Raw genomic sequence first — 19,927 nt, forward strand, 5'->3', positions numbered from 1 at the left:
GAGCAGGGCGCTGCACTCGGGGCAACTTTGCCTCCAGCTGTTGAATGAGCTGGAGGAGGTGGTGGTGGGGTGAACTGAGACACAGCCCGGAGAGAGGTGGCCGAGGTGGGGCGGGGCCGGGGGGCGCGCTCGGCGGGTGCCCGGGCTTGGCGGTCCGCGGTGCAGCCACCTCACAGGGCGCTGCAGCTGCAGTAGCGCCAGAGCCCAGCGCGGCCCCCGCCCCGTGGCGTGTGTCTGGGAGCGCGCTTGTGGCCGTGGAAGCAGACGGCGGAGGGGCGGGAGGGTCTGCAACGGAGAGAGGCCTGTGAAGGGATCTGGCTACAGAGCCGGACGGACCGACAGACGCAGTGATCGCCAGCCCCTGAGGTCCTCCGCCCAGCACCCGGGCCCTCTGCGGGCAGCAGCCCTACGCGGCGGGAGGCGGGGGTGGCAGTGTCTGCGCGCACACGCACGCTCACAGACACACACGCCCGGGCCACGCCACAGACACACGACACGCACAGAGCCACGGCCGGCCGCCGCGCACACTCGCACCCGCGCTCACGCTCGCTCTCCGGCGCAGGCCCCGCAGCACCCGCTGCCGGGAGGTGGTGGCATCCCGCTCGGATCCCAGTCAGGACTGGAGGTGAGTGGATTCCTCCGGATCCGAGCGCTGCAGGCGGCTGGCGGAGACCCCGGGAATCCAGGCTGAGCTGAGGGCTCCCTGGCCGCCAGCGGGGGTGGGGCTTGGAAAGGGACCCGGGAGGGGAGGATGAGGCAGGGAGAGCCACTCCGGGTTCTTCTTGGTCTGGGGATCCCCCATAAGACCCTCAAGGGACCACCCTGCGCAAGGTGGTGGGGGAGAGGTTGGGCGGAGGCGTGGTGGGAGGGCAGGGAGGACGAGCGTCGAGGTGAACATTTTCGCGGTGGTGATGCAGAAGCTTGAGGACGGTTTTGCTAGCCAGTGCCACGCCGCACCTCTCTGGCCCCCATTTTGGCGAACCAGAGCTCCGGCCCGCTTTTCACTGAGTCGTGGCGGGTCAAGGAATTCATCTCACTGGTAAGGGAGACTTCACAGGGTGGCTAGATCTCTAGCCCAAGGGGAAGGGACCGGCGTGTGGCTTGTCCCCCTATCTCTCAGGGGCACTGTGAATGTAGTAGGGGGACCAGAGTTAGGGTACGCTGAGACCCTTGCAAGGGCTTGGATTTTTTCCCCCTCGGCAGGGCTGGTGTGGGACAGAAGCACCAGCATAAACGGACAGACTGCAGCTCTGACTGAGCCCCACCACTGCCTAGTGGTGTGTGTGTGTGTGTGTGTGTGTGTGTGTGTGTGTGTGTACTGCTACTGGCTAGGAGGGGGTAGAGGGTGGGTGTGTTGGCTGGTGGGGTGGTATATGCATGTGGGAAGGATGTGTATTGACTCAGGATAGACCCCCATTGCCACACACACACACACACAATCTGTGGCTCAGCAGGGCTTCCTTGGAATATTTGGAGGGGAGAGAGCTTGTATGTGTCTGTGTGTCTGTATGTGTCTGTGTGCGTCTCTCTCTCTCTCTCTCTCTCTCTCTCTCTCTCTCTGAATCTGCGTACTTGGGGAGATTGTGTGGAGGAGGATAGAGGCTGCCAGGCCTCGGTGTGTCAGGCATGACCAAGGAGAATGAGCCAGGGACACTGCTCAGAATCTCAGCCAGATCTGAATACATGTGGTACTTAAGGGTACTTCCCAGGGCTCTGGACTCTTCTTACCCTGCAGCTGGCTCCTTGTTGAGAGATACAGGTGTTGAACTGGGGTGTGTGTGTGTGTGTGCGCGCGTGTGTGTGCTGGGTGCGCGTGCATGTGTGTGCGCGCGTGCTCCTGTGTCCGGCTGCGGATGTCACTGTCAGCAGGCCAGGCTGTGGGAGGAGAAGCTGGGGGAAGGGGCAGCTGCTCGTCGGTACCTGGAGGAATGTAGTAGAAGCTGCAGCTCTGGCTGTTGGCTTCGCTGATGGAGGAGGGGCATCTCAACACCCGGAGCTGCATCACTAGGGCTAGGCATGTTTGCCTGTGTCTCTCTGTGTGTGTGCTTGGCTCTAACTGTTTCTGTACCCTGTGGACACCTGTGGGACATGTTATGTCTAGATCAACAGTGGGCTTGCACATGCGTGTCAATGTTGTCTGGTATGTGGATGAACACACACTGCTGCTGTCTTAGCTATCTGTGGACCCCCTTGTCATGCATGGTGGACAGGGGGACCTCTGGGCCGGGAGAAGAAGAGTAGGACACCGGGAGAGAGAAGTGTGTGTGTGTGATGTCAGTGAGAACCTTGGGGTGTGACATCAGCTTCAGGCTATTGGTGACGTCACAGGGACAGCAATGTGAGGGCCACCCTTATGGGCCGGGGCATATGATATCACTGTACATGTGTGGGGTTGAGTGTGTTTATGCCCCTTGGGAGGAGAAAGAAGAGGAGCAGGGGATGGAGCAAGAGCAAGAGGTCTCTTGCAAGGGACCCAAATTTCCTGGTGGTCGGAGGAGGTGTGGTCGTTCATTTTTTTAAGGAGGTTGCTCCCCAAGGATGTACCTCATCCTCTCACTCATGATATCCCCTAGCCTCTGAGTCTCTCTAGTCTGTGCTAGCAGCTCACAGACCTTGGGCACATACCTTGTTTGCATACATTTATGTGGATGCCTGGGCACACTTCGAGGGAGCATGGTGCCTCAGATTCTAATCTCAATTTGCTGTTTTCTGAGTTTTGCATTTTTGAGTTTTGCTACTTTCCTGCCTGGACCTTCATCTGTCACTTGTGGAGGAGGCTAGAAGTGAAGAATGGGGGTCCCAGGAACCACAGCAGGCCTTTTGGTGTCTGGCACCTGGGGTGGAGCTCAGTCTGTCTGTGCCAGCTCTGTCTTTCTGTACCTTAGAACACCCCTCCCCTCCAGCACCCCCTGCTGTTTTGGTTTGAGTCGAACTCTGCAAAGATGTTGCTTCCCTTCTTTTCTGGGGTCCTTGAAGTAGTCCTGTAGGTGGATGGGCTGGCTGCTGTCACATCCCTCAGGGAAACTGAGGTCAATGCATTTTTCCCCCTCCACAGTGTGGCTGCAGGGAAAACATCAGGTCACCAGGGAAAGGGACCGTATGTGACACAAAGGGTGGGTTCAAAGGTTACTGGCTGTCGCTCCCACAGATGTGTATGGAGATGGGCACACTCATCTGTCAAGCCTTCTCCAGGGGCTCTGAATCCTCATGCTCTCTCCTCAGGACGGCCCTCTTCTCATCCCATGGCTGTCAGGAGTGTTAGGGCCACCTCTGCTGCTCCCAGTTGTGTGTGACATAGGCTCTATAGGTAGGAAGAGTTTGAGACTCCGTACCTTCTGTCAGACTGCTTGTGTGAGAACAGTATATAGAAGGCTAACTCTCGCATCTGCCTCCATCTGTCCCAGGCAATCCCTGATCAAATTAACCTCCTCCTGGCTCAGTGACTACCCAGGGCAGAGGTTCTGACACTGCGGCTGGGGATACTGTCTGTGGGCTCAGGATAGTAGAGTGCCCTTTCCTTCAGCCCAGCCCTGCACACAGCTCCTGGGGAAGCCCTTGGGAGGTCTTGAGGACTGCAGGGACACCTGGGCAAGCCACAGGAAGGGGTTGGCTTTGGAGAACAGTGGCCAATACAGTTGCAACACTGAGAACATTAGGGAGGGGTCCCTTCAGCCCCTGCCTTAAGGCCTGGTTTGGGGTACAATCTATAACTTGTCTTTGGCTCTTGCATAGTCCCAGAGAATCCTTGCATAGTGAGAGCAATAGGAATACTTCATCCCACAGACAAGGCACAGAGAGGTTGTAGACCAGCCCAGGGCTGCACAGATGGGCAATTAGGACTGGAACTTCAAAGGCAGACTTTAAGACAAGCTCCATTCTTTTCTAAACTTCTTGCCATCTGGGCCTGGGTCCTTTCATCTTTGGGTGCCCTGTCTGTCACTAGGGTCCTCTCAAGGTGTGTGCCACTCATTTGTAAATGAGGACAGGGACCTGGCCATATGGGGAGCAGTAGGTGGGGGTGACTTGTGTGATGATGCAAGGATAGACCTGCAGGAGGAGACACTGGGGGAGCCCCCAGGTCTTGCTCCCCCATCCCACTTTCTCTTCCTGAAGAAAGTTCTCTGATTCTGGCCTTCCATGGTGCCTCTGACATTGTGTTTGTGGGTATTTGGCTGTGTGTATGTCTGTGTGTGTGTCTGTATGTGTGTGTGTGTGTGTGTGTGTATGTTAGCCCATACTTTCTGCTCTTTTCAGCCTGAACGTCTCATCTTCTGAATTGTGTGGGAGCCAGTTCATTAAGTGAAGAGGGTCCAGGAGTTACAGTCTACCCACCCTGGGTTTTGGTTATGTCTTGAGCACACAGAGGACAAGGCCCATCCTTCCTGTCACCCCCCTCTCTTTAGAGAACTATGGGAAGTGACTCCCAAGAGTTGGTGATCTGTCTGCTCTGAGACAGCCCCAAGCCTCAGACTTGACTCAGTTTCTCTCCCGAGTAACATCTTTCCCCCACTACAGTCCTTCTGGGGTCTTGGACAGAGAGATACTAGGACCCGCTTGCCTCTATTCCCTGCCCTTCTCATGACCTGGGCAGGCAGAGGGGTGTGTTTCACAGATCTGCTTGCTCGCTGAGCTGTTTCTGGTTTGTCTCTCCCAACTGCCTGCCAAACTCCATGGTCCTCAGCAACTGCTCATCAAACACATCTTCCATCTACCGGACGCTGGTTGATGCTTCTCCCATTCAGATGGTGCTCACAGATGTATGCTGTTCACCCAGGGAGAACAACAGGCCCGGGGCTCAGACAAGTGCCTCTGGAGAGGAGTCCTAAACCTCTGGCACACAGTAGGGCTTTTGTGACAGCTGGTCTTCATTAGTGAGTGCTCTGACTAGGAAGGGCTGGTGCTGGAGGCTGGAGGCAGGTGCTGCGGAGCCCCAGGCTGGCTGGTGGAGGCTGGGCTGCCTTCTGTTCTGGGCAATCTAGAGCTCCCTTGAGCCGGCACCTGCTCTGTGCCAGAGAAGCATGAGAGAGTGTTTTCTTTTTTTCCTTGTTTAATTTTGGCTAGAGGATTGTGACTGCCAGCCTCTGGGGGTGGGAGTGGGAGCCCGACCAGGTGGAGAAAGCATGTGTGGGCCAGGGCCATGGAGGTAGGGAAGCACGGAGTGAATTTTTGGGAAGACAAGTCTAGACTTGTGGTTTGGGGGGTCGACCATACAGGCCGGGTTGAGAAAGCATGTGCCGAGTATGCTGATCTCTAGTGTTTGCTAAAATGTAGGCTCTTAGTCCCTGCTTGACATGACTTTGGTTCCACAGGACCCTGAGAGGGTCCAGGAACCCCACTCTGATGCTTTCCTTAACAATCAACTCATTCATGTTTGCAGTGGGATGACAGTGTTGTGGAGGTCTGGGGGGGACTGTTACATGTCCCTTCGGGTTTCTAGGACTCTTTCCAGGCTATGGGTAGGCAGCAAGGCCGTCCTGGTTCTCCCGAGGGGCCTGAACTCAGGGCAGAGCCCTGCCTCGGGTGACACAGGTGGATACGGACTGACAATCTTTAGCTTGCCCTGGCTGCTGTTCTGCACGGATTCTGTGAGCCCCTCACATAGTCCCTAGACGCCCTTTGGTAGCATCACTCTTGCGCAGATGATCAAGAGGATGCAGTCTGCCGTCCCGGATTTGAGGTGGCACAGCCGGTAAAGCCAGGCCTTGGAGGCAGAGCTGGAGAGGGACTGCCCCAGCACCTTGGACAGAGCATCAGCTCCTACACCAAGCTGGGCCTGAGACTGCGCAAAGGGGTTCAGAGCCAGGAAGGCGTCCCAGAGGAGGTGTGTATCCGGTCGGCCGGAGCTGGTCCCGCGGGGCCCCCGCCGCCTCCTGCGGCTGCCGGTCCCCGCCCGGCGTCGCCCGCCCTCGGCTCGGCCGCCGCTTTCCGCCTTACTTCCCTGTGCTTAGAATTTGCAGCCGCAGCCGCTGACGCTCTCGCAGCCAATTTCACGGGCTTTGGGCTCGGCTCGGTGCGCAGGATGAAGAGCCGCCGGCGGAGGCGGGTCCGGGTGGGGGTGGGGGTGGGGGTGAGGATAAGGGTGGGGGTAGGAACGCAGCGAGGCCGGCGCGTTGGTGGGGCAGGAGCGTGTCCTGCTCAGACGGAGATCTAGCGTGCACCCCCTGGGGTATACTGCAGAGGGTGCAGGCATGGTCCAGTGTCCTGGGGTAGCGTGGCAGGTGTGCATTGGTTCCCATGCCTGGGAGGGGTTCCCTGTGTGGGCAGGCTTGGGGACATGTATGTGTTGGCGTGTGAAACTCTGTAGGGTGTCCTGTGCACGGGGGCGTGTTTGTCTGGGTGCCTTTGGCAAGTCTGAATGTGTGAGCAGCCCGCAGCAGGGGGCTAGTGTGTATCTGTGGGTGTGCTGATGTGTGTCTCTGCAGAGTCCCCAGGCGTGCTGACACAGCTGTGGGGCTGTGTGTTGGGACGTATGCCTATGTAGGGGCTCTCCCCCTGTCCAGGCTCTGTGGGCGTGTTGGTTCTGTCTGGGTGCACCGTGTGGGTGTGTGTCTAGAGTGTGCCGCATGGGAGGGTTGCAGCCCTCGCTGGCCAAGGGTCTCAGTGGGCCTCTGCTAGGGTTGGGAGTCATTCTCTCAGTTTCCACCCTTGTTCACCCTTTCTGCCTCTGGGTGGGGGTGAGGGAACCCAGGCAGGCAGGGCTTCAGTGTTTATGTTCTGAGTGCGAAGGCTGCCAGTGCTGGGTAGGTCTACATATGTTTGTGAATGGCACTGGTGAGGGGGTGAGGTGTGAGCCCCTGCCTGCGTGGGAGGTCTGGGAGTGCCATCTGGGCTGATGGAGGATGTGGGAGCAGACAGGCAAGGGGGGCCCTGTGAGTGTGCACAACACGTGTGTATACATTCGGAGGCAGAGCTTGGGCCCCGCCATCCCTGTCCCCATTGTGCCTGTGCAGGTAGAGAGCAGACGGGTGTATGTAAGCCCATGGTGGGAGACTGACAGGGCATGGCAGGACTGAGCAAGGGGTGTGTGTCTGTCATGTGGAATTCTGAATGAGAGGGGGCTCGCAGGGTCAGGGCTCATCCTTCCTGGCTGTGGACAGGGTGTGGCTCCAGTTGATGAGAGGGACTGGATGTTGCTGGTGATTTGGAGGACCGGCAGAAGGGTGGCACAGGTGGGCACTCAGGTGAAGTGAACACTATATGTGTGGGTCCTGAGCATTACTGTGGGTGTGTAAATGTGTGGCAGTGCCTGTGAGTGAGGGGACTTGGGAGAGTCAGGGACCCTGTGGCCGAGCTGGAGTCCCTCTGTTCCCAGAAGACCTACCCATCTATTGAATAACGTTGATCATCCATTGATCACTTCTGCCCTCTGACTTCAAAGATGTCTGGTGGCCCCTGGCCTCCTGCTCTGCCCCTAAACTCCATGCTATACCTTGGAGAGTTCCCAGTCTGCCTATCTGTCCCGAGGCCCTAACCCTCCCGGGCTCCTCCCCCACTGGCAGGCTCTCTTCTGTCTCTCACCAGTTTGCCATATTGCTCCATCCTTCACCCCACTTATCCCTACTCCTTCTTTCCCGTCTTCCTCTCTGTCTCTCACAGTATCTCTGTGCCTCTTCATCTCTCTCCCCACCTCTCTATCTCAGTCTCTCTCCATCTCCTCCCACACGTCTCTGCCTTCATCTCTCCAGCTATCTCTCTCTCCATCTATCTCTCCTTTCATCTCTCTGACTTCTCTTCATCTCAGTCCATCTCTTCCCATCTTCATCTCTTCCCATCTTCCTCCATCTCTCTTTCTCCTGTCTTCATCCTCTTCAGTCTCTCTCCATCTCTCCCCTCATCTTTCTGTCTCTCTCTCCATATCTCTTTATCTCTGTCTCTCCCCCCAGACCTCCCCCCAAACCCCCGCCATCTCCCAGCTGCCACGGCCCTCCAGCTCTGTCTCTAGATCTGCCTCCATCTCTCTCCCTTTCCCTCCACCCCTCCCTTCCCTCAGCCTCTTCTCTCTCACACTGATATCATTTGTGGTATATGCTGTTGCCATGGGAAACCTAAGAAAGAAGTGAGTGTACCCTTCAAGACTTCAGCATTTTCCCTCCTCCCTCCTCCTGCTGCCCCCTCCCTCTCTTCCTTTCCTCCCTCCCTCTCTCCCCCTTGCCTCCTGGCAGAGCGGAGGACTGAGGAGGACTGCTGTGCTGGGCCAGGACCCAAGACCTTATTGCCACCGCTGCTTCCGGGGCTGCCTAGGGGACCTCCTTCTTTGAGACCCGGGTCAGGGACAGAGCCTCACTGGCTTCAGGGGCCCCCTTTGCCGGCAGACATCTGGTAAGGACAGGGTCCTTATGACTGTGAGTGTGTGGCTGTGTGTGAGCACAGCTCACATGACCTGGCCTTGCAAACCTGTGATCTAACCCAGCTTCAGCCTGCCGTGGGTCCCTTCCTGCCGATTCCAGACCCTGCCCCCAGCCATGGGCACCCTAACCTTGCCTCTTCCTGGCTCCCTCTCCCCAAGGCCTCAGAGGCTGTTATCAAAGTGGCAGGCTATTGGGGGCTGGGACAGTCTTCACAGAGGGTGAGCAGAAACCCCCCACTTCCAACCCCTTGGTAGCTTAGAGGCCGACTCTTGCTGGCCTGTGCAGAGGAATCCTGTATCTGCTGGGAGTCTGGGTCAACCTCTGGGAAAGCCTCTTTTCTCTCCAGTGGGAGCTTTTCACTAGAGTGCTGGCTGAGGAAGGGTCTAGGTGAGAGGCGAGATGCTGGCTATGCATGTGTGTGGGGTCTGATCCTGTCATTGAATTCTAGAGGTGGCAGGGAGAACAGTGTGACACTCCAGGAGGCCGCAGGCAGGCAGGCAAGCAGGCAGGCAGGCAGGCAGGCGGCACCAGTCCAGCCTAACTGTGCTTGGTGGCTGCCCCGGAGAGGAGAGGGCTGTCAATGTCAGCAAGGCTGTGTTGGTGGTGGCCACGTGGAGGGAGCTGTTGTCCAGGCAAGTGGGGCGGGCGCTGAGTGACGGCAGTTGCTGTGGCATTGTGGTCTCCATGGAGAGAGGAGGAGACAGGGAGGAGGCTGGCTCACTGGGCTGTGTTGGTGGTTGCTAAGCAGAGAAAGATGCTGTCTCTAAGGTGTGGTGGTCTCCACGTGGAGGGCTGAGGCACACTGAGGTGTGCAGGTCTCAGAAGGGGCTTCTGTGGGGGAGAAAGTGTGGTGGAGGAGTAGCAAAGAGGGGGCTTCAGGGGACTCCATGTTGTCACTATGGGCTGTAGTGGGTGTTTGGGAGGGGGAAGTGCTCTTCCATGAGTGGGCCTGGGTGTTTGGGGGGGCAATACTCTTCCATGGGTGGGCCTGGGTGTTTGGGGGCGCAGTACTCTTCCATGAGTGGGCCTGGGTGTTTGGGGGGGCAGTACTCTTCCATGGGTGGGCCTGGGTGTTTGGGGGGGCAGTACTCTTCCATGGGTGGGCCTGGGTGTTTGGGGGGGCAATACTCTTCCATGGGTGGGCCTGGGTGTTTGGGGGCGCAGTACTCTTCCATGGGTGGGCCTGGGTGTTGGGGGGCGCAGTACTCTTCCATGGGTGGGCCTGGGTGTTTGGGGGGGCAATACTCTTCCATGGGTGGGCCTGGGTGTTTGGGGGCGCAGTACTCTTCCATGGGTGGGCCTGAGCTTCCTATCCCTTCTGTCCTTTCAAAGTTTCCATTTGTTCTCTGAGGGGACGGTGGCTTTCCTGGACCTCTCATAGCCCCTCTTTCCTCAGAGCCTTTGATCATCCAAATCACCACCTGGACACATGTTTCTGTCTTGCTCCTGTATGGATTGCAAACCCGCCATCCCAGGTGCCGTGCTGTGGGGAATGTGACATTGATTTCTGCCTTTGAGGTCCCAGTTTTACAAGTTCATTGTGCGAGGTCACCCAAGAGGCTGAGGAACCTGGGGGCCATACACCCAGCTTTTAGGCCCTCTTCCTTCCCCGGGGGGACCTGTCTCTGCCTCTCCCACTGCCCAGGAATTCCCTGGAAGCAACATTTCCTTGAAATAATAACAGGAAGTAGCTGCGGAGAATGCTGGACTCGTGGGTCTGACCCACATGCTGTGACCCTGTACTTTGGTTTTCCCCTCTGTACAAGGTGGGGGGGGGCATCTGTGAAAGAGACGTCTGTCTCACAGGATGGCTGTGTGGGGGTCATGCATGGGCACCTAGCATACCTAGCATGTTTCTGGGTCATAGCTGACTCACAGCAGGTGACACCGTTACTGTCCTCCTAAAGGTGACTTCAATGTGATTTTCTGCTATTTATGGAAGCCCAGTGGTCTTGTCCACAGAGATCTGCCTTCGTGTGTCCCTGTCCCTAGTTCTCTAGGAATGGGAGCAGGGTCCATTGGGGACAAGTAGCATGGAACCCTGAGTACTTGGTGACTCCCCTGCTGGGTCCTCTCCTGCCTGCTTTGTGTGCACTCTTATTAAAGGGTCCTACTCACAGGTATTGCCTGAGTCCCTGTTTTCTGCCTTCCTTCTTGGGCTTCTGTGATTTAAGCTTTCTCAAACAGCTCTGGACTGGGGCACTGCCCACCCAGATGACCTAGGAAATGGTCAGCCTGTCTACTTTCTTAGCACCACAGGGTCGTTTAGATAAAGGATGGAGAAGGTGCCTACAGGGGATGCTGAAGTCATGAGGAACAGTCAAGATGACTATCTTTCAAGTGACAAGGATCTTGGTTCAGGTTCTGATCTGAGATACCTGACTTCAGCACACCAGTTGTAAGCTCCTTGCCCCTCCCACCTCCCACCTTGCCAGCCTTCTTTGAGTTTCAGGTTGGCTTAGGGAGGGGAGAGGGGGTTGTTCTGGGCGACCCCAGATGGTGTTAAGAGGGACCAGTCATCCCTGGACTTTATTTGGGTACTGTACCAGACTTAACACGGGGTTAAGCTGAGGTGACCCAGGCAGACAATGGACAGGAGCCCAGAGCTGGGGACTACCAGGCTTAGGTGGTCTCCCAAGGTACCATTTATGGCCTGTGGGATCTTGGGAGCTGCAGTTTCCTTACCTGTAACAGTGGGACATGTAATGAGGATGACTTGAGATGCACTGGGGTATGAGGAAGACATCTCAAATTCATGGGACAACTGCCCAGAGGCGGGCGACTTAGCTGCTGGCCATTGAGTACCTAGTGTCCCCAGCTGTGTCTCTGGATTTTGGGTCTCATCTGACTCACTGGGCTTTGCAGTGACTGGCTTGTCTGTCCTTGCTGCTTCCTGGTTGGCCATTCCAGTGATCACTTCTTCTTCTTCTATTTTTTTTTTTTTAAGATTTATTTATTTATTATATGTAAGTACACTGTAGCTGCCTTCAGACACTCCAGAAGAGGGCACCAGATCTCATTACGGATGGTTGTGAGCCACCATGTGGTTGCTGGGAGTTGAACTCTGGACCTTCGGAAGAGCAGTCGGGTGCTCTTACCCACTGAGCCATCTCACCAGCCCCCCAGTGATCACTTCTTTGGGAAAGCTCTCCCCACGAGCCAGTGTGGTCTCTCTGGGCCTCCTTGCTCTCCCTCCATATTGCCTACAACACCGCCAATAGTGTTTTTAGTTTATTTTTCAAAGTTGCTATTTTTCATGTCTGGGTGTTTTGCCTGAATGCATGTATGTGCACCACATGTGTGCCTGATGCCTGAGAGGGTCAGAAGAGGATGTTGGATCATCTGGAATTGGAGTCATAGATGGTTGTGAGCCACCATGTGGGTGCTGAGAATTGAACCCTGGTCCTCTAGAACAACTGCTGTTCGTAACTGCTGAGCCATCTCTTTAGAACCTATTAGTTTTTTTTAGTGTGAATGTGCCTCTGTGTGTGTGTCTGTGTATATGTCTGTGTATGTCTGTGTGTATGTGTCTGTGTGTTTGTCTGTGTGTGTGTGTGTCTGTGTGTGTGTGTACATGTGTGTTCTGGTGTTTCCATATCTGTAGAGAGCAGAGGATATCGTTTGTTGTTTCTCAGACACTGTTCAATTTCATTTCCTCCCTCCCTCCCTCCTTTCCTCCCTCCCTCCCTCATTCTCTCTCTCTCTTCCTCCTTCCCTTCTTTCCTCCCTTCTCCCTTCTTCCATCCCTCCCTTCCTCCCTCCTCTCCTTTAAGACAGGGGTCCCTCACTGGCCTAGAGCTCACCATGAAGGCTAAAACTGCCTGGCCAGTGAGCCCCAGGCATCCCCCTGTTTTCACTTAGCAGTAGCAAGATGGCAAGCAAATACCACACCTTACTTTTTTTTTTTTTTTTATGTATGTCCTAGGGCACAGACTCAGGTCTTCCTGTTTGAAGGTAGATGCTTCCCTGAGAGTTATCTCTCCAGCCTAAGACACCATTTGTAGACAGGGTCTCACGTAGCCCAGGCTCACAGTGTACGTGAGGATGACCTTGAACTCCAGATGCCATGATACAATCCCCTGGGTCCTGGCATCACAGCTTGGCATCTTGCCCCAGCTCTGATCCAGAGTCTGTGTGGGGTCTGGCATACAGGGAATCTCAATGTGATGAGTGTTTGGGATGGTGACCCTGCCTGGCAACCAGGCAAGTCAGTCCTTTCTACTTAATTCTACATGGGGGCTGGGGTGGGGGTTGGGATGGACTCAGGCTAGCTGGGAACAAGTGCCAGGAAGTAGGTGACAGGCCCTGAGTTTGAGCCTTGAACTGACCGACTCCCGATCTGGGGCTTCTGTCTGTTGTGCTGCCCAGTCTTTCTGGGAGCCTCATGTCCTAGGCTGGAGGGTTAGCCCTTGACCCGGGTTTCAAAGGCAAGGTCACAGAAGGCTTTTGGATGAGGAAGGCTAAGGGAAGACTAGGTGGTAACAATCAGAGCTGTCAAAAGCAAGTCAGGAACCATTCTGTGTCCTCAGTTTATGTGACTGTAAAATGGGGATCCTGGATCAAAGTTCTCAGGACAGATCAACTTTTGGCTTTGAGACCCCCTCCCCCAGAGTAGGAGGGTAATAACTTCAAGAGGCACCTAGTCTAGCAGTGCTCATAGTTGCCCTACATGGAATTGTGTGTGTGTGTGTGTGTGTGTGCCAGAGGCCAATATCACGTGTCATTCCTCAGATGCCACCCATCTACCTTGATTTCTAGGTGGCTTCACTCACTCTTATCTGGCGTTCACTGACTTGGCTAGGTTGGCCAGAAAGGAGCCCCAGGGATCTGCCTGTCTCCTCCTTCCCCACCCTGGGATCACAAGTGGGCACCTGCAAGCTGGGCTTTTTATAAGGGTTCTGGGCATTGAACTTGGGTCTTCACGCAGCAAGCATGTTACTTACTGAACTACACCCAAGCCCAAGGCATTGATTTCTGAAGAGGGACATTTTCAGTGTATGCCGGACAGGTCTCACTGTTCCCTGCCAACTTGGGTTCTGTTGTGCCTCGTTATGTCCAGATGCGGGTGGGGGTGTGTTGCTGATAGAACCAGAGAATGTCAAAGAAGAGAGAAGAGGGGGGAGTGATAACATTATCATCACCATCACCATCATCATCATCATCACCATCATCATCATCTAGGTGTAGACTGGGCTGTCCTGTCCTGGAACTTACTCTGTACACCAGGCTGGCCTCAAACTCACAGAGATCCCCCTGCCTCTGCCTCCTGGGTGCTGGGATTAAAGTCATGCCACCACAGTCCAGTAAGGAGCTGGTTTAATGGAGCCCCTGCCATATGCCAGGGACTTTCCACAGGTACCACACCCCATCCAGCCCAGGGGAAGCATCTGAGCACACTGAGGTCCAGGCAGTTCTTTGCCAGGGCAGGGGAGTTTGGGGTGGGGGTTTGAGCCAAGCTCAGAGCTTCCTATTAGAAGAGAAGAATCCAGGTTTGGGAGAGGTCTATCCTGCTCACCTGGGCAGTGGGCTGTGGCCTTAGTAATGCAAGGATGGACTGTAGCATGCCCAGGCCCATTTCAGAGCCTGGACGAGGGTGGTGAAACAGACAGATGGCCCCCCGGCGTGGCTGCCAACCCCACTGGCAGCCAGGCCAGGCAGGGAATAGATCTGGCCTTGTGTGCAGTGTCCCAGTGTCTTGCTCAAGACCCCGTTTGTTTGGGGAGGAGAAAAGGGGGACTGTGGTATCCAACAGAGGTGGGATTCATAGATAGGGCCTGGCAAGGAGGGTGGCCTGCCTGGTACTGGCCCAGCCTGGAGGGACGCCAGGAGGGAGGTAGGAAGAGGAGGGAATTGGGTGTGGCACTCAAGAGGGGGCCATGTGCACAGAGGGCCCAGGCAAGAGGTGGGCGTCCCACTATCTTTCTCATCTGAGGAAAGGGAGTTCCCTGCGTGAGGGGGTAGGGCTTCCTCTTCTAGCATCCCTAGTCTGAGGGTGGAGGTGCTGGGGTGTTCTCAGCTAAGCTTGTTCTCTGAGTGTGGGAGAGGCTGGTCCCCTTGTCTGTAGGCTTGCTGAATTCTGGGGAGACTCCTTGCAAGAGGCGGCCCCTGGGGACTGTGGAAGAGGGACTGCAGCTAGGTTTTCTGCCATTAGACATATGACACTGTATGTTAGATCCACTTTAGAGATGCCAGTCGCATACATCTTGGTGTGCCCTGGAGGGGATGAAAGGAGGTAAAGTTGGAGGCAAAATGGCACACACACACACACACATGCACATACACACACACATGAACATACACACATACAAACACATGCACATAGACACATACACACAAACACATGCACATACACACAAACACATGCACATACACACAAACATATGCACATACACACACAATCATATGCACATACACACATACACACAAACACATGCAAATACACACATACAGGCACAAGCACACACACATACACACACAAACACATGCACATACACACAAGCACATGCACACACACACATATTCACACAAGCACACACACATGCACACACATACACATACAAACATGGTCATGGAGAAGGTCCACAGGGCTACCATGCCTGTGCCTGATGACTTTCTAGAAGCTGCTGTAGACCTCCCTCCCACCCACCTGGTGTCCACAATGAGTCACAGCACAATTAACCCTGCTGTCATGGTCATAGGCATAGAGGGAGTAGGGGAGGGGCTGCAGGCCTCCTTCCTGCCTTCCACCTTGCAGAGTGACCCTGACTAGTTCCATACTGTCTCTGGACCTCAGAATAAGAGGTCAGCTCCTGCCCTTGAGAATGGGGATGGAAGTCAGTGGGTAGACATGAACCTTCCCCTCTTCCCCAAGGGTTGGGCCTTGAGGATCCTGTGGGGGAGCCAGAGCTCGCCAGGAACAGCCCTATCCGCGAAGGAGATGGGTGTTAAAAAGGATGTCTGCAGAGGAGAGATGGGGCTCAGGAGCCCTGAGTCTAGGCAGAACCTCCACGGGGCAAGCCTTTTCTGTACTGCCAGACACTCAGGAGGGCTGGCAGGGGTGACAGATTAGAGCTGAGAAACTCCTGGGTGATGACGTGTGGAGTTGCAGGAGGAGTCAGGCACAGGGGCCTACATGTCAATTTCTGACTCTACCCATAGCAGGCTGCCTGACTCCATTCCTCCCTAGCCTGAGGTGTTCTTCAGAACCCAGCCCCACCCCTGACCCAATAAGGGCTCCTGAGTTCCCGCCATCACAGACATGGCCTCTGTGGCCAGGGCCGGAAATGTGGGGATGTCAGCCTCTGTTGTTCCTCCCACCCACCAAACTCACTGCCCGTGGAACAGGGCCTGCAAAGATGCTGCCTTTGGAATGGAAGTAAGGACTCCACCCCAGCTCTTTGTCCCTCTGTGGCTTTGTGGCTCTGGGAAGACCATACTCCCAGTGTCCATTGGCAAAGGGGATTTGTGTAGTTTGGGGGATCGAGCAGCTAGAAGAGGAAGATGGCATATGTCTGCTCCTCGCCGGGCACCTGCTGGACACCCACCTGCTGCTGTCTGCTTCTTGTCTTTCTGATTTGGTGACGGCAGGGCAGCTTCTGAGCAGGGTCTGAGCAGAGTGTTTCTGCTGCTGCTGCCTCCGGGGCTCCCTTGCCTGCCCTGTTTACTCTCCAGCTCTCTGCCCAGAGCCCTGGGTTCCACAGCCTTCTCTCTGGGGCTTGGCCTGAAGGGAGTTGGATTGATCTGTGATGGATGCATGGTGGCCTGGGAAGTCTTGCTGTGTGTTGGCCTTGGGCTGCAGGGTATCCCAGTCAAAAAATGTATGGGCAAACAACCCCATTTAAGCCAGAGGGCTGACACATGCTCCTGGAATATGAATAGAAAGGACTAGACTGCTGTCCCCAAGTCCCCACAAGCCTGCCGCTGAAACTGCCTTCAGCCCCTCCACACTGACACATAACAACTTTTTCTCCTGGATGGGATTCATCATTCACCGTGCCTGGGTAGCCACACACGGAGTCCCTGTTCCCGTTCCCCTCAGTCGTAGCAGAGCTGCCCTCCCCCTGACTTGAGCTTTAGTGTGCTGGGTTTCTCTCTCTCTCTGCTTCCCTGCTACGGGTAGCAAGACACTGCCTCCTTCCTAGGGCAGGCTTCTTGGATACACTCTAGGACCAAGGTCGTGGTAGTTCTTGGAGATCTGCTTCCAGGGCTGTTGGGCATCTGGGCTGCCCTGGTGCTTTTTGGTTGAGCACACGCAGGACTCCGTTCTGGATGGAGTTTTTCCCTGGATGCTTCTGAGGAAGCGGGGTGTGGGAGCAGCATTGGTGTCTCTTGAAGTCCCTGCATGCCCTGACTTAGGCTTATGGGTGCCCAGAGGAGCCTTTTCAGAATCCGGTGGAAGAGTGGAAGAGTGAGCCTATAGACATGCTGAGATTTTCCACAGTTGAGGTGGGGTAGGGAAGACGAGCAGTAGTCACCAAGAAGGGAGAAGAGGAGGCTGGAACAGCTGTCTGGATTTAGCTCTGCCATGTCCCCTGTGTCGTCTCCCACAATTGTCCTCAGTGTCTCTTTCCTCCTTGGGGTCTGAGCTGGGTGAGTCTTGGGAGTTTTGTTCTCTAAGTTAAACTGGGGATTTGCTTCAGGCAGGGAAGTCAGAGCCATGGTTTGAACATTGCCTCTTACTCTCTGTGGGACCCAATTCTTGGGCCACCCAAGAATCAGGGGGAATTGTTTTATTATTATTATTACTATTATTACTATTATTATTATTATTATTATTATTATTAAAATGATTCAATAACACATAACACCTATGCTGGGCACTTTTTAAAGACTGTTACAGGTGTTCATCATGCCATCAGCATTTCAAGAAAATAGATACTATTATATTCCCACCTTACAGAAGGGAAAGCCAGGCACAGAGAGGTTAGGAATCCTGCCCACCATCAGTGGTGGAATTAGGATTTGAACAGCCTAAATCCTTAGCTGCCGCCTGTTGCTTTGTGTGGTAAGTAAATTTGGTGGTCTTGAGAGCTGAGAGTCAGGTCTGGGTTAGGCTGGGTTCAACCTGGCTGGAAGTGTCTGGGAAGAAGGCCTTGGCTTGGGTGGGTGTGGCACCTTGCGACCAGATTACGATTGAGTCCTTAGCTTGCCATTCATCAATTTACTGGAGCCTCAGCTTCCCCATGTGTAAAATGGGACAGCAGTGGTCATTTAGTAGGGCTGTTACGTGAACCTGGCATCAAGAGGCCTGTGGGGTCCTAGGCACACAGTAGGTGTTCAACACGTGTGATGGTTCTATGACAGTGAGAGAGCATGGCAGAGTTGAGCTCGCCCTGCAGTGTCTGTAGCAGGGATATCTATAGTTAGGAGTGGAGGGGATGCTCACAACTCCTCGGGGTGTCCCCATGTTCACCAGCGCCTCTGCCTTGAGGCTGGGGCTAGGCCTGGAATATTGCCTGCTGCTTGTGACATAGGCATTCCAGCAGCAATTGTAGACAAAGATGTGGCCCAGGGCTGGGATTGCTCAATTGGTAGAGTGCTTGCCTAGAACACAGAAAGCCCTGAGCTCTCTCCCAGCACGGATAGGCTGTATATGGTGGGGGAGGCCCCCGACCCCATAACTTGGGAGGTAAGGCAGGAAGATCCAAGTTCAAGGTCACTCTCAGGGACATAGAAAGTTCAGGGCCAGCCCAGGCTGCCCAGAAATAACACACAGTGATTCGACTCTAGGGTCATTTATCTCATGATTTTACCTTCCACTGCCTCCCAGCAGAGCCGTAGTTCAGAAGAGCCAACAGGGGTCGTCGGCCTGGGACCTCCCCCCTCCCCCCTTGGTCTCATCTTTGTTTAATACAAACACAAGTGTGCATACACTTGAGACTGCTCACACTGTAGGCTGATTGGAGGGCTTCACCCTGGTTTTTAGCCTAAAAGTATTCATCTCTCTGCCAAGTCCATGGGCTGGGTACCTGCCTCCTCCCGGCCTGTGGCTGTGTTGGGATGGTCTCAGGATGGGCAGGAGTCCTGGAAGGGTCCTGAGAAAGTGGGACACTCTCACTGGTCCGGACTCAATGCTGGCTCCTTATCTCCTCCACTCTGCCACTTCTGGCCCTCACAAGCTTTTCTTGGGGGGGGGGGGGGAGTGACATTACCTAGGAACGGTGTCACCTTACCATCCCCAAGGACAGCATCCCTGATGCCAGGGAAGGGTGGTAATAGGTGCAGAAGTCTTTTGTGAGCACCTACTATGCACCAAACACCCACTGTGTGTTGAGCACCTACTATGTGCCCATTTATGCCTGCCCTCCCCAGACTTCCCATGGGGAGCACCTAGCCATACTCACCACTCCCAGCCTCTGTCTCCCTAGCCCAGTGACCAACCCAATAGCCCCTCCCTCTGTCCTCTGCATCCGCTCAGTTTGGGAAATGGGGAAGAAGGACCCTGAGTAGTCTGCACTTTCTCTGATGGAGAGGTGCTGAGTAGGGTGCTTCTGGGGGCCTGGCTGACAGGGAGGCACCATAGCTTGCCCCTCATTGCGAAGTCATCTGTCCCCTGCTCCTGTCTCTATAGCCCAGTGACTGATGATAACCACTATCATCAATTGAGTTCTTACTATGTGCTATGAGCAAGATGTCTTTTGGGTGTCACCCAGTCTTCAGGACAATGATGTGGGACTCAGAGAGGGAGGATGCCTTGTTCAAGTCACATAGCTAAGAGGCAGGACAGAGCCCTGATCACTGCCACCTCAGGCTCCATCCTGTGAGCTGCCCGGGGAGGAGAAATGAAGTGGATAGTGATTGTGGAGTGAGTGAGTGAGTGAGCGCATACTGTTCTCTTTCCTTTTAAAGTTTTTTTCTTTGAGATCGTAGTCCAATGTAGCCCTGGCTGGCCTTGAGTTTCCAGGCTTCCTCTTGCCTCTTCCCCATGACTGCTGAGATGTGCAGCATGACCCACCATTTCTGGCTTACAAACTTTCTTGTTTCATGCTCATGGTAACCCCTGTGACCATGTGCTCCACGCCTTTGCTTTCTCCACCTGGTACTTAGGGAGTAACAATTCCGGGAGGGGAGGGGGTGACTGACGAGCTCTGGCCTTTCCTTCCTGGGTTCCCTGAGGTCAGGTTTATAACCCAGCTGAGGGGCCTGGCACATAGTAGGTGCTCAGCACACAGTAGATGCCTAGCACATAGTAGGTGCTCAGCACACAGTAGATGCCTGGCACACAGTAGGTGCTCAGCACACAGTAGGTGCTCGCCACAGCTCAGTTTTTTGCCTTTTCCCTGAACATGTAGCACCTGGAGCTGCAGGACACAGCTTGAATGACATCCCAGTCCCCAGTGTTTCCTTTACCTGCCAGTGACACCAGAGAAGGCAGAGTCAAGTTGCACTTCAAGGGATGGAGGAGGCTGGGACTCAAACTTGAGGGGTCTGGAGTTCAACTCTAAGCAGTGCTATATAACCAGCACCAGGGCACCAGAGTAAGCTGTCACTACACCTGTCCCTAAGAGCACTCCCCGAGCTTCGCTTCGTCCTCACCCTCAGCCATTGCCAAAGCAGTGCTCCAGGCTCTATGCCCCTAG

At 54.9% G+C, this 19,927-nt stretch overlaps 1 protein-coding gene across 2 annotated transcripts in view; it reads left to right on the forward strand.

The window, feature by feature from the left end:
- The first annotated feature begins 516 nt into the window (after positions 1 to 516).
- Positions 517 to 19,927, forward strand: part of Elfn2 (extracellular leucine rich repeat and fibronectin type III domain containing 2) — a 49,175-nt gene continuing 29,764 nt past the window's right edge. Inside the window, exon 1 of one of the 2 annotated variants that reach the window (XM_021183756.3) lies at positions 517 to 625. The gene's annotated coding sequence lies outside the window, so the exon portion shown is untranslated. Of the gene's footprint in view, positions 626 to 8,187; positions 8,320 to 19,927 lie in introns of those variants that run through there. The other variant, XM_085831613.1, reaches the window with a different exon arrangement.

This window comes from Mus caroli, unplaced genomic scaffold (genome assembly GCF_978045245.1).
Source record: "Mus caroli unplaced genomic scaffold, Mus_caroli_1 scaffold_16, whole genome shotgun sequence".
Lineage (NCBI taxonomy): Eukaryota > Metazoa > Chordata > Mammalia > Rodentia > Muridae > Mus > Mus caroli.